This window comes from Rana temporaria, chromosome 2, assembly GCF_905171775.1.
Source record: "Rana temporaria chromosome 2, aRanTem1.1, whole genome shotgun sequence".
NCBI classification, from domain to species: domain Eukaryota; kingdom Metazoa; phylum Chordata; class Amphibia; order Anura; family Ranidae; genus Rana; species Rana temporaria.
The window spans coordinates 501235810-501251373 of NC_053490.1; the positions used below are offsets into that span (position 1 = coordinate 501235810).

General features: G+C 43.4%; 1 protein-coding gene across 5 annotated transcripts in view; it reads right to left on the reverse strand.

Annotated features, from left to right (window-relative positions):
* The window catches only part of TIAM1 (TIAM Rac1 associated GEF 1), a 569717-nt gene that overhangs the window by 216421 nt on the left and 337732 nt on the right, over positions 1-15564 (reverse strand). The window lies entirely within an intron of this gene.

Consider the following 15564-nt stretch of genomic DNA (forward strand, 5'->3'; position numbering starts at 1 on the left):
ATGATCCTACTTTTATCCGACTTTCAATGATATACAATGGGCTGAAGTAGGATCAAAGTCGGACCAAAAGTAGTACAGGGAGCATTATCAAAGTCCAACCGCCTTGTGTCGGACCAGTTAAGACGACTCTAATAGGGAAACATTGATTTTCACACGTCATGCGACATGAGTTTCCAATATCGGAGCGTTTGTCGTATGTTTCAATGTGCAGCCCATTACAGTCATGTTCCTCAGGCCACCAGTCAAGACTTGGATTTTACAGCAACTGCAGAAGGAACATCAGCCTAGGGTTCCATGGAACGCTGTCTCCCGGGGGCCAATTCTGTATATTCCAAGACATTTATTATCTTTCTCTTGGCACTATACGCTAGGTGGGCTATACAATACCCCACCAGCGTTTATTGAAGTTCCTTGGGCTCTCTCCATATTGGATTTTGGATTGTTCACTGTTCTCTCCATGCATGGGATGCACATCTGCCCCGGCTAAACAGTTTTTTCGATTTGCAAAACCACTAGTGTGTTGCCATTTTCCTCCGTTTGCTGCGAAGCGTCCACATTTTGGAAACCTTTTGACTACTGAATATTTGCTTAGCAACCTTCTACCTGATCTGCGAAATCAACTGTGCGCTGCTAACCTTTTTTGCAGTTTGTTAGAGGTCTTCCACACTTTGGAACCTTTCCGATTTGCGGATATTTGTATGTGAGGCTCAGTCCACTCTAAGACAGTGAAACTCGTTCTCTTTTCTTGTTCTCTCTTTGAACCTTGATCGTGTCCTGAAGAAGCCCAACGGCAAAACGCGTAGACTCACAAGAGCTCACTGTACAAAACTATCATTTTACATAATTTTTAATCCATGAACACTTATAATATGTACTTTTTTCAATAATTATTATTTTTGACATTTCTCCATTGTTTCCATGCCTCAAAAGTCTGACCATTGGTTACTGTAAGAAGTAACATTCCCTCTCCAATTTACGGATGTGGCATTGAGTGCTTCCCTTTTTCTCATTTTCTAGTGTTCCATGGGGTCAATGGTCTTAATCAAATATAAATGTTCATTTAACCTACCAGACCTAGAAAAGGATAAAATGCGGGAACATCCGATGTCAATAGAGGCTCCGTCAATTGAGAGGTAAATAACATGGTTAATGGCAGTCAAGAGCACTTCTTTTATCTTTGGACAAGAATCAGGAGAGAAGTCAAAGCCCCACGTTCAACCTGGCTGTAGGTTTTAAGGGAGCGGGGGATTGTGGACGTAACGAGGGAACTTGCACAACAGCACTTTTGATAGATTTTAGGCAAGGTTGGGTTCAATTTAAGACTCCATTCACACACAGTGGCAACACGACTTCCAGCACGACTTTGGGAGGCAACTTGGGACACTACTTGAGTATGAATCACTTCAAGTTGCCTCCAGGACAGGCGGCTTTCCAGTGGCCAATCAAACAGGGGTTTGCCTGAGAAATGCATGTTCTCTTCCTGTATTGTTGCTTCTGTTAAGACAGTGATCCGACTTCTGAGGCGACTTCTATTGAAATCATTGGGTACAAGTTGCCTACAAGTCGCCTAAAAGTCGGATTGTAGTACAGGAACCTTTTCTGAAGTCGGAGCGACTGCAGTAGTGTGCATTAGGACGGCTCATTCGCTTACATTGATTTTTCTCATGCAGCGCGACTTGAGGCGACTTGAAGTCGGATCCAAAGTCGGATCCAAAGTCGTCCCTGTGTGAATGGGCTGTGTGAAAGGAAACAAAAAAAAAAAAAAAATGTTTTTCATAAGGGATATTCCCCTCAGCAACTTTCCTTGCAATCCATTTTGCATTCACCCTATCAAACATAACAGTCTGGAGAAGCCCATTTCCAGATTTCACAGCAGATGGCACTTCAGTATCTGGAACTGCGACTCGGAAGACACTGTGTCTATATGTGATAAAGGAAACCCTCAACACTACTTCTAATCTGAAGCAGCCAGTACAGAGATTTAAGACATCTCCTTTAAGAATGTTCGGTATTATGCAACACGGATGATAAAAGTTTTTTTTTTTTTTATACTGAAAATACAGGTTCGGCCAGCCTAGAGATGCAAGGAATTTACTAGCGTGAGCAGAAATACGTAATAAGCACACAGATCAATGTACGAGAACGCAGGTTTAGAACGAGAACAAAAACGGGTCCTGAAATAAAACATTTCGTACAAAAATAAAGGATTTAGCATTCAGGGCTGATGGGAAACTGAAGGGGAGACACTGCAGTTACTATGGAGCAGCTTCTATAATAAGCAACAGTGAGAGGTGTCGAACAGCGCAAAATCCTTTATTAGCACTCTATTCTTTTTAAGCTGGTATTTAGAAGATCAAGCACCAGAGAGGTGGCTGCAAAAGCACCAATGGCGATTCTATATGGAGATTTCAACCAATTCTGGTTGATGATAGACAGGATAATAAGTCAATGAATGGATGGATGGATGGATGGATGGATGGATGGATGATGTGACAAAATCAGTGTATGCGGCTACTATTTTCGGTGTTCACTGATGGGAGATTCAATGTGTTGACTTCTGTTCTATAGATCCTAGTGAGCTATAAACGTCTCAATGTCACCCCCGATTCTAGTGAGCTATAAACGTCTCAATGTCACCCCCAATTCAACACCCTCTAGTGATGTTTGGATGAGGACTCTGTTAAAGGAAATCTGCCCAGGTGCACAGTCCTAAAACATTTTGAAACATCGTAACTAGGGGTCAACTGATCTCGTTTTTCCAGGGCCAATACTGATTTTCCAGCCACCTTTCAGGCCGATAGCCACTGTCACTTGCCACCCAGATACAGCGTGTCACTTGCCACCAACACCTGTTGTGCCGCCAGATGGGCATAGATTTGTTATATACACACACACACACACACACACACTGTTTCTCAACCATTTCCTATGCATGTTAGGTTTTGTTTAAATTGTTTACAGTGACATTTTGTGGTAATGCATATATTTTCTATATTTTCTTTGACCTGTGACACTTCCTTTCTGTGCATGCTCCACCCCTTCTTCCTGACTCTTCTTCCTGTCTATGGAGACCGCTTACAGGCCACATGTAACAAGGGCACATGTATTCTGCATTGTAAGCTTCAGACAGTACCATCTTTTGACCGCACAATACTACAACCTGTTCATCTGCTGTAACCCGTCATTTGATGTATTCTGATGTTTGGATTAAAAAACAACTTCTGTGAATAGAATCGGTATTGGCGAGTTCAAGCTATCTGATAAGGATTGTCCTCAGTGATTATATCTGCTTATACAGGCTAGGCATAGAGGTCTCACAAGGGATAAATCGCTTCACAACAATCGAGGGTTGTACCCGAATACCTGTCATCCCAGATGCAGCGTGTCACCTGCCACCCATATGTAGCATGTCATTTGCCACCGTCATCTACCACCCAGATGCAGCGTGTCACTTGCCACCAGATGCAGCGTGTCACTTGCCACCAGATGCAGCGTGTCACTTGCCACTGTCACCTTCCACCCAGATGCAGCTTGCCACTACTCACACTACTTCATGCAGCCTCTCCCCAGCGGCATCCAAGCAGGTAAACTTCCACATGCGGGCAGTGAGAGACGACGTAACTATCTCTGCCTCGCCCGCAACTCTGTCCAGAAAACCAGGCACACACTATCCCCAGAAAGGTGCTTTTGGGTGGAGCTCTGCTTTAAGTTGCACATATTATGAATGGTTATCATTGGAAAACATGGGGTACGACTTGTCATGTGACTGATGTCCAAAGCGATGCATCAAAGAATCTGAGAAAGTATGGGCTTCAGGAAGCAGATCTATACACTCCCTACGCAAGGAGTTCTCTGGATTTTGGCTGTGGAAGATTACATATAAATTCAGATTAACCTAAACAAAGTGGATTTTTCTGACTACAGAACAGTCACTCTGTTGGCTGAATAAATACAATTAGCAGATCACTGACTGGGTACTTGAAAAAGACCAGAAATCTAGGTACTGCTGTGTTAAATTCCGTTGTTAGAAATCGGGGTTACTTTGAATACTCCTCTGGAAACGTTGCCTTTTATTCCGCGTCGCAGTAAAAAAAGAAAAGAATACGTGTGTCAAGTGGTGTTATCAGGAAGCGCAACTGTGCGAATGTACAGAACAGCAGATTGCACATGTAAAAATAGATCGGTGGTGGGAGGCAGTTCTGACAAGTCTCATCTACCCACAGCAAGCCGAGCACTGCGGCAGGAATAGAAAAAATTACACAAAATCTGCCAGGAGCTCAGTAAGTGGAGAGATGTGCCCTGCTCCTGCCACAGTGCCCATTATAAAATCAGGAAAAAAAAAAAAAAGTTTGGAATTGAAAGTGTTATGTCACTGGTGAGGTCACACATTGCAGAGAAAGGATCCCCCAGGATCTGGGCCAGAATAGAAAGAACCCCAGCTGCCGCTTAGAACAAGGTGGCTATATGTGACTTACGTTGATGTACACTATATTGTCAAAATTATTGGGACACCTACCTTTTTACAAGCACTTGAACTTTAATTGCATCTCAGTCTTCGTCCGTAGGGTTCATTATTAAGTTGGCCCACCCTTTGCAGCTATAACAGCTTCAACTCTTCTGGAAAGGCTGTCCACAAGGTTTAGGTGTGCGTCTATGGGAATGTTGGACCATTCTTCGTGAAAGTGCATTTGTGAGGTCAGGCACGGGTGTGGACTAGGTGGTCTGGTTCACAGTCTCTGCTCCAATTCATCCCAAAAGTGTTCAGGACTCTGTGCAGGTCAATCAAGTTCCTCCACCCTAAACTCGCTCATCTATGTCTTTATGGACCTTGCATTGTGCACTGGTGTGCAGCCATGTTGGAACAGCAAGGGACCATACCCAAAAAGTTGGGACCATGAAATAGTCCAAAATGCCTTGGTATGCTGATGCCTTAAGAGTTCCCTTCACTGGAACCAAGGGGCCAAGACCAACCCCACACCATAAGTCCCCTCTCCACCAAAAGATTTGGACCGGTGCACAAATCAGGGTCCATAAAGACATACGTGAGCGAGTTTAGGGTAGAGAAACATGACTGGCCTGCACAGAGTCCGGACCTCAACCCGATAGAACACCTTTGGGATAAATTAGAGCGGAGACTGAGCCAGGCCTTCTCTCCAACATCAGTGCCTGACCTCACAAATGTGATTTTGGAAGAATGGTCCAACATTCCCATAAAAACACTCCTAAACCTTGTGGACAGCCTTTCCAGAAGAGATGAAGCTGTTATAGGTTCAAAGGGTGGGCCAACTCAATATTTAACTCTACGGACTAAGACTGGGAAGCCATTAAAGTTCATGTGCTTGTAAAGGAAGTTTTCCCAATACTTTTGACTATATAGTGTATCTTTTGCAAATATGTGTAACCAGAGCTCAGGAGCAGGAAACTCCTCAAGCTGCTAGTAGCGAACAGAGGGAAATGAGTGCATGGGTTAGAGTCACCCCCTTGTCCCCCAAAGTTTTAGCTCATATGCATTCATGGGTGCTGCAATTCTTTCACAAAATGACAAACGTGTAAAAGTCAATGGGAGTCAACTATACAGAGCCAACTTCATAAAAGAGATTTTTTTTTAAAAGCCAAATTCCAGGAATTCAGCTTCTTTGTAAAAGAAAAAAAAAATAAGGTACAGTATGAGCCAAGCAGCTGCATGAAATCTCCTGGGCTTATCTCTATTATTGACATTTGACATTTTTTTTGCAGTCCCAGAAGATAGCCATCGCTGTATTTCCAGGAGCTGAAGTTGACGTTTCAGGTCCAAGCCTCTCCAATATTAGAGTTTTTAAATATACATGCTCACTCAAAGTCTTATTATTTTGGAGGGAAAAACGATTTTTCCAACATTTAAGTCCGCTATGCCTGCCCCTCCTCCTTCCCAATCACAGAAGCCTTTGTACTATGTGAGCATATCCATAATATAAAAAGGCTTCTTTGAACGGGCAGCAGAAGGTAGGGATGGGCATAGCTGCTCTGTGTGCCTCTCTCCTCTCACAGCCCTGAGTGTCAGTGTATGCTGGATGGTCAAACTGAAACAAGTTCACCTTATTAATCTAGAAACAGCATAAAAACCAGGGCTGTGGAGTCGGTAGATAAATGTTCCGACTCCTCAGTTTTATGTACTTCCGACTCCGACTCCCCGACTCCGACTCCTCTGTATTAATATGCGAATGTATTTTATACATTCCTTGAGGGAAAGAAACGCAACCTACCACATGACTACTGGCTGGGAAGCCAACAGTCTACTGTATTGCACAGTTTAAGCAAAAGACAAACACAATGAAAACAATCAAGTGACTGGATAGTAGCAGCAGGCATAAACATCAGGAACAGGATCTTTACCAGTTCAAAAATACAAACCACATTATTTGGTTGTTTTAGAACAAAAACAAAGCTTATCTATAATGAACCAAAAACAAAATCTATAACACCTAGAAATGGTTTATATTAATCTTGAAATGTAGTTATAGGCTTAGCAAATGCAAATCAATTCAATTCAATGTAGAGTTCTAAGGAAGAGAATTGCCTCTGCCAGATCCTCTTTCATAGAAGCTCTTAAGTCAGACTGAGCCTAGGTTCACACTGCTGCGAATTCAAAATCGTGGTAAAATGCGCGATTTTACCGCGATTTCGGCCACAATTTAATGTAAATCGCGGCCCGAAATCGCAAAAAGTAGTACAGGAACTACTTTTTGAAATCGCAGATGCGGCATCGCACTGATTAGGACAGTGCCATTGCGGACAATTGCCGCCGATTTGAGATGCGATTTGACATGTCAAATCGCATCTCAAATTGTTCCAAATCGTACCCAGTGTGAACCAGGGCTTTATTATTTTTTTTAGGGCTGAAAATAATCTTTCGACACTGACTTGGGTGGGTGGCATTGCAGTAACTATTCTGGCCACATCACGAACGATCTCTGGATAAACAAGGATGGCTTCAACAGTAAGTTTTGATGAGCGATCATACTTTTCAACTTTTTAGTGCTTTATAAAACTCCTGTTGGAATTGTTTTATTTGGACACTTACTGGTTCTCTAACATGCGTTCTCTGTAAAAGCAGAACACAACACTATGGAAAGTATAAGTATTGCAGCTCCTAATTGTGCGTTGCGTGCCATATAGTGAAGCACATGAAAAGCATGCTTCTTCACGGTCACTTAACGTGTTCGTTTTGTGGTTACGTGAGGCACTGCATGCATTGGTCTTTATTCTTACAGTAGAGAAGTCATTAATTATAACTTTTTGTGAATTGGGACATTTAAACTTGCTTTTTTATTTTTTTATTCCAATCTAAATTTAGTCGGAGTATTGTTTGCCGACTCCGACTCCAGGTACCCAAAATTTCCCCCGACTCCGACTCCACAGCCCTGATAAAAACACCATACGATGTGCCAGTGGGGGAGAAAGGTCCATGTGTTTTTCCGCTAACCCAAGTGCTTAATCAACACAAACCTCTTCTTGGTTGCCCTGCCGGCGCTCCTGGCCCCTCCTCTGTCCAGTTCTCCCATTGGAAGACTCTTCCCATGCAGACAACCAAGCGTGCTCGTTCCCGAGTCCAGCTCCTGCGTCCATTGACAGACAGTGGGACTCGTCCCTGCACCCCTCGTCACAGGCTTTGATTGACAGCACTGGGAGCCAATGGAAATTTTTTAGGCCTTCTGGAGATGTGGGAAAATGGAAGGTACTATGCTCCATATATGGTGGGAGCATGAACTACACCAACCCTTCTGGAGGGAAGTACATGACCTCATCGCACATGTCTCTACATTCGCCCTGGACTACACTCCTGCGCAATTCCTCCTACACCAAATGTCCCTGTCCAAAAAGGACCATTTCAAATCGCTGGCCATGCATATGGTGAATGCGGCTAGGTTATGCATCCCCATTCACTGGCGTTCCCACACACATTCCAACGATTAAAGAATGGTTTACAAGACTGTCCAAAATAGAGGAGATGGAGGAATTAATTTATATCTCCCAAGAAAGGATCCACAAATTTTCAACCATATGGGCATGCTGGACCTACTTCAAAATGACCGAACGCCATCACCACTATGTTCCTTGAGGGCAGTTAGTAGCCACCGGTACTCTGCCTAGAACACCCTTTGGATAATGGAAACTGGGGGAGTGGGCCCACTCACTCTTAGGTGCCTTTACCCTGTAGCAATACTTAATCCCCCCCCCCTTTTTTGCCTTTGGTCCTACCCCTCTTTTCCTCTTCCTCTCATTCCTTCTCCCCCTCTGTCTCGTATACAATTTTCAAACGAAACTAGTGTAATCATCAGTAATTATCAGGTGCCCTTCAAGTCACACAAATATGGACAGGTTGTCCTCATTGCCCGGACCTGGAACAAATCTTTAAGCTAAGCCACCTCTCCCCCTGGGTCGACTGACTGATATGACAGGGGAGGGGAAAATATAACAGCGATCCTCCACCTTACCTACGCCACATTGGTACAACTGATCAGTTCCGGTTATCACGTTTCATGTTGTAATCGTAATCTTAAGATGTATTTTACACTTGTGCATGTGCATCTTAATTGCTTGTTTATATCCAATTGATTTTTTTTTTTTTGTGGAAAAAAATGTAAAAAAAAAGAAAAAATGTAGGTTTTAGAACCACTTTAGAGCGGCGTCCCACCCCAAAGTGGAACTTCCACTCATTCGTCTCCTCCCCCCTTCGATGCAACATTTGTCACCTTTCGAGGGGAAGCGGATACCATGTACCCTATCCCCACTTCTGGGAGTCTGGGCCACAGCGCTTTATCTAAGCAGCATGGCTCCCAACTCCTCTCCCCGTCGCCAGGAGACTGCAGCGGTGCCTCGCGCATGCACAGTAGGGACTCGGCGTGAAGCGGGGTATTTTTCTGCATATTACCTGGCGTGAAGCCGTAAAGCTTCAGTACCGGGTTCCCTTAATGGCGATGAAAGCGGCAGCTGATGGGAAGATCAGCTGTGGTGCCAACATTGCTGGACTCCAGGACAGGCAAGCATCCTATTGTTAAAAGTCAGCAACTGCAGTATGTGTAGCTGCTGGCTTTTAACTTTTGCAGGGGTGGGTATTAATATCACTTTAAAGGACTTTCTTTTCAACCAATTAAAGATCTGAAGACTGCTAGTACTACATATGATGCAAATTAAAAACTGGCAAAGAAGTTCTCTGTTTAAAGTGTGATCCTGATCTTATTAGTGCAACAAGACAAAATGAAGTGCTAACGTGCATTCAAATCTTTACGAGTCGTAACACAGCTGCATTTTATTTCTGAAAATATCTAAAACAGAACTCAAGGCAAACCGCTAAATATGTATATGTAAGCGGATGTAACTACCTAAGGATTTGTAATTCTGTTAAGCCAATTTCGTGATTCACATTCCTTTACTGCACAGTTCTGCAGGTAAACCCAGTACCTCCTCGTTCACTAGAACACATTCTTCAAAAGTAACAATTAGTCAGGTAAAAAAAAAAAAGGACGCAAGTCCATCAATTTCAGCCAATAATAGAAAGCCTCATAAATTAAACCCTATTCCCACAGTTGATCCAGGAGGAAGGCAAAATAATCCTTACGACTCATTCACACTTGCGGTTGAGAGGCAGTAAAGCCCCATGGTTAAGCTGTGTTTTTTGCAGTTTGTAAACTTACTTTGTGAGGATCCCCACACATTTACTTCCTTGAATTCTGCGACCTGTAGTCACTACTGCCTGTGAGTAGGCACTGCTGTGCCACAAATTTCACAGAGCCGGTCTTCTGAGCTACAAAAAGGTGCTGAAAGGAGGATTATCAGGAGGTGGAGTCAGTACAGGAATCATTGCTTGCAGGCAGCAATGTACCATGGGACATATAGTCCTTAGAAATTAAAAGTAAACAGGAGGTGGGAAGCTGCAAAGCCTGCAGGAAATCCAGTAAGTTGTGCAAAGAGGGCCAGCAGACAGGCAGAACTCATGAAGGGAAAAGTTTCAAGTAAGCTTATATTGGCTTGTCAAATATAACCACAACATTTAAAGGAAATCTGTGAGCACAGCATATACTTATTTCAGTTTTAGAACATCAGCATTCTAGTAAAACAATAATCCACACAGGAACTGTAACAATTCTTCCTTTTCTGCATTTAGATAAATCTGTTCCAAAATGTCCCCAAACACACAAAATGCAAAGAGAGCTTGCCAACACCATATATGTACACTCAGAAGAGCAACTGAAAACCAACTTACCTAGTCTCAAAATACCAACCTACTCATTCTATTTCCTTCTAAGACCGCCTGCTCTCTAGCGCCCTCGTCACCTCCTCCCATGCTCGCCTCCAGGGCTTTTCCAGAGACTCTCCAATCCTATGGAACTCCTTAACCCAATCTGTTTCGATTATCTCCTACTCCATTAGCTTTTAGACGATCCCTGAAAACCCTCCTCCATAGAGAAGCCTATCCTACCCACACCCAATAACTGTATTTTAATTTTTTCCATCAGTTTATCCCCCCACAGTTATTACCTTGTGTTTCACTTGACCCTCCCTTCTAGATTGTAAGCTCTAACGAGCAGAGCCCTCTGGTCCCTACTGTATTGAATTGTATTGGAACTGTACTGTCTGCCCTCATGTTGTAAAGTGCCGCGCAAACTGTTGGTGCTATATAAATCCTGTATAATAATAATTTAACTGTCTGGAGTCGTATATGGACACTCTGGAAACAATCAAGTCCTATAGTTTAGTACAGATAAATAAAGTTTTCATGCTACATACATAGTCTGGCCCATTAATGTCAATGGGCGGTACTATGCGCGCAAAGTAGCCCATGCATCTGTTTGAGCATTTCTTCACACACAAAAACTCTTGTCTTCTTGCCATGAACAATGAATGGCACCACAAGTATGGCACACTTTTTTCACACTTTGTGAAAATGCATGCATTAATATGCTTCTATAGTGTAAATGCGGCCTAAAGCCCAGTACAAACAGATGTTCAGGGATGGCAGTGTAGTTGCACAGGCCAGAAAAGATGGCTGGTCAGGGTTGGCAATGGAGCCACAGAGGTCAGTACAGATGGCCACTCAGGGATGGCAATGAAGCCACATAGGTCAGTACAAATGGATGCTCCGAGTTGGCAATGGGTTGGAAATGGCGCCACATAGGTCAGTACAGATGGATTCTTAGGGTTGGCAATGGAGCCACACAGGTCAGTACAGATAGCCACTCAGGGACAGCAATGAAGCCACATAGGTTAGTACAAATGGATGCTCAGGGTTGGCAATGGAGCCACACAGGTCAGTACAGATGGATGCTCAGGGATGGAAATGGAGTCACATAAGTACAGATGGCCTATCTTGGATGGCAATGGCGCCACATTAGGTCAGTACAGATGGATTCTTAGGATTGGCAATGGAGCCACACAGGTCAGTACAGATGGCCACTCAGGGACAGCAATGAAGCCACATAGGTCAGTACAAATGGATGCTCAGGGTTGGCAATGGAGCCACACAGGTCAGTACAGATGGATGCTCAGGGATGGAAATGGAGTCACATAAGTACAGATGGCTCATCTTGGATGGCAATGGCGCCACATTAGGTCAGTACAGATGGATTCTTAGGGTTGGCAATGGAGCCACACAGGTCAGTACAGATGGCCACTCAGGGACAGCAATGAAGCCACATAGGTCAGTACAAATGGATGCTCAGGGTTGGCAATGGAGCCACACAGGTCAGTACAGATGGATGCTCAGGGATGGAAATGGAGTCACATAAGTACAGATGGCTCATCTTGGATGGCAATGGCGCCACATTAGGTCAGTACAGATGGATTCTTAGGGTTGGCAATGGAGCCACACAGGTCAGTACAGATGGCCACTCAGGGTTGGCAATGGAGCCACACAGGTCAGCACAAATGGATGCTCAGGGTTGGCAATGAAGCAACATGGGTCAGCACAGATGGATCCTCAGTCATGGCCATGGAGCCACAAAGTTCAGTACAGACAGATGCTCACGGATGACAATGGAGTCACATAGGTCAGTACAGATGCTCAGGAAACCAGCTGAATTGTATGCAGCAGTGTTGCTCAGAACAGAATCTCAAGGAAAAAATGATTTAGCTGCAAGGAACTTTATAACTCGGACACTCATGAATTGCCATGGAGCCATACAAATTTGTATCAAACAGTTGCTCCTGGAATTAGTTGATATAACTATATGGAATCATAGATCTCAGTACAGACAGGTTGTCATAGAACTCACCAAGTTCATACTGCAACATTTTAAAAGAACTTGGACAATCTTTCATAGGTTTCTGAAAATGTATAAGCTCTGTACATTTAATTATAGAAAATGTTAACATTATGATCGCCAACTGCTTTTTTTTTATTTATTTATTTATTTTTTTAATCAAAAAGTCAAAACTTTTGTCTACTGTGACACAACCGTCCTCCCCCAAATGACTACCTACCTCTGCCTAAGGGAACTGTTCATGAGCTTCTTCACACAAAGTAGGTAAGGGAGTCTGCATTCAGCGCTGGAGGGTAAATCATACCCTCAGCAGCCATGTAAACCTACATGCATAGTCTACGATTATAATTAATAGGGATAGTTACGCCGATTGCAGCTTTGCGTTAAAGATGTCATAATATGAAGTTGCTGACAAAAGCCATCACAGAGATGGATGGAAAGCAATTACATTTCGTCCATCCTCGTTGTGTGCAGTATCTGCAGTGAACATCACGGCATGCATTATTAATGGGCAGAAGCTTTTCTGATGGGGCCTCGGGCTCAAATTTAGGACAGAGAAGAACGTGGAGCAATACGAGGAAACTCAGTGAGGGAGAATGAGCGATTCTGGGACAGTAAAGCACCAAAAGGCAAATACTCACTTTAGCTATGCATGTGGTGACTGGGCTGCTGGACCTAGACTCAGGGCCCAAATTTTTAAAAGCTTTGAAGCCCAAGCCACACACCCTTATTTTGTTTTTATAGTACTGTACCCCTGCATGTGTTCATTTGTGAAAATAATGTAAAATGCTTTTTTTCTCCAATTAGTAAAAATCAGGGCTCAAGTCCTGCGGGAATGTGTGGGAACGGAGTTCCTGCACTTTTTTCACAGCAGGAACTCCGTTCCCTTTGCAGGACTAGAGCAGCCGAGCCAATCCTTCACTAAGCGGCGATGCCCAGCTCGAGTCACTGTCAGAGGCAGGTGAACCTTAGTAATCCTTTATGTTACTGCCCGCTTCCTGTATATGGATTCATCGGGTAGTGTATTCCGTCACTGCCTCGATGCCGCAATGTCTCCTGGAAGCTTTTGTCATTGTTCCCAGGAGACATTGCAGAGGTCTGCCGCGAGTTATCGGGGGATTTAGAAAGAACTTGCTTCTTTCTAAGCAAGCGGTTTAGTAATTATGCATATGAGCATATCATTTTTTTTTGGTGGGGGAGTGGATCTTGGGTGGGAGTTCCCACACTTTTTTTCCCCAGGACTTGACCCCCTGGTAAAAATGCTACTTCCCGTTCTTCTACTCCAGTAATCTGTGTTGGCAGAGCTGAGTAGTGGCCACACCTTTTAGCACATTTGTAGTGCAGAGAAAGGGAGGGGACAGGTCATTTCGGCTCTGTTACAGAACGCACAGAGCTCCCTATCCCTTCTGGTACACAATATGCGTGAAATGTATTTGTTCTTTCCATGTATATGTGGGTGTCCAAAAAAGGTTAAAGCCCCGTCTACTGTTTTTGAAATCTGAACGGGGTCGTGGTTGAGTTCCTGCACCTATTATCTGAGAAAAAAAGCTCTGATATACAGTATAGAAACACTGGAAGTGAGAATAAAATGCGACTGACTACGACTATCATTTTAATAATCTGTCTTCTTCATTTCCCCTATATACGGTCTGATAAGTGCACCTACAGCCAGTACAGACCATGTTACGGACATATAAACGTATCTTTTTTCCCCGTTTTCATAGCTGAAATGGTAACATGACAAAAGAAAAATTCTAAAAAGGCTCTTAATGGGTTAGGGCCACTTAAACTGTCAACAAAGGGCCTGGACGCCTGAAAGGGTTAACCATGAAAATACTGTAATTAGGTGAGCAATATAATAATAAAAAAATAATAAGCAGCTCGCTTGTAATTCAGAGTCAGCGGGGTGCTATTCAGCAGCAAATCTTTGATCCTACAATGGTCCGCATATTGGCAAGCTCCATACACAGTGTAAATTAGTTACAGTTTGTGTTGACTTAAGACAGCTCAAGGATTTAAACCTCCGAGGGCTGCAACAAAAGGCCTGGGCTGGAAGGAAGTAACAGGAACAATGTATCACAATGCTGCAGCACGCCTAAAAAAAAAAGCCAAAAAGGAGGCGATTAATAGAGAGGGATGCAAAGAGACCAAAATATCCAGCAGGAAAGAGTCCAGGGGATAAAGATCAGAGGTCAAAGCTTTAAAAGTCAGTTGTGATCGGGAAGGAGGAAATATTCCGTTACACAAAACATGGAGAAATATATCCTCTAGGAGATGATGCTGATAAATTGAGGAGGATGGAAAGATAACACTGGCATAACAATAATAAAGTCTCTTGGTATGATGGCTGGATTTATTTCTACATTATATCTCGGCCACCAGGATATACATCTAAAGATTTAGCAGACAATTAAAAGGGAAAGTAGAGATATGCTCAATTTAACATTTAGCCTTTTCAATACACCGTACTGATGTTTAACCACTTAAGCCTCGAACCATTTTGGGACCAGGCCCCTTTTTGCGATTCAGCACTGCGTCGCTTTAACTGACAATTGCGCGGTCGTGCGACGTGGCTCCCAAACAAAATTGACGTCCTTTGTTTCCCACAAATAGAGATTTCTTTTGGTGGTATTTGATCACCTTTGCGGTTTTTATTTTTTGATATTTGCTAAAATAAAAAATATCCCCCAGAAATATATAAAAAAACGTTTTTTCCTCAGTTTAGGCCGATGTGTATTCTACATATTTTTGGTAAAAAAAAAAAAAAATCACAATAAGCGTTTATTGATTGGTTTGCACAAAAGTTATAACGTCTACAAAATAGGGGATATTTTTATGGCATTGGTATTTATTTTTTACTAACAACGGTGACGATCAGTGATTTTTATTGTGACTGCGACATTATGGCGGACACATCGGACATTATTTTGGGACCATTGTAATTTTTACAGCGACCAGTGAAAATGCACTGATTACTGTGAAAATGACACCGGCAGTGAAGGGGTTAACCTGTGGGGGGTGCTGAAGGGGTTAATTGTGCCCTAAGGGAGTGATTCTTACTGTGTGGGGGCGTGGCTTGGCGTGTGACATCACTGATCCGTCGTGCCCTATGACAGGGAACAGACGATCAGTGACAGTCTGACTAGGAAGCACGGGGAGAGGTTTGTTTACACTTACCTCTCCCCATTCTTCAGCTCTGTGACCCGATCGCGGGACACCGGCGGCGATCGGGTACGGCTGCACATATTAAAGGGAACGTACCTGTACTCCAATATGCACAGCCGTGCCATTCTGCCACTGTACATTGGCGTGCGGCAAGCGGTTA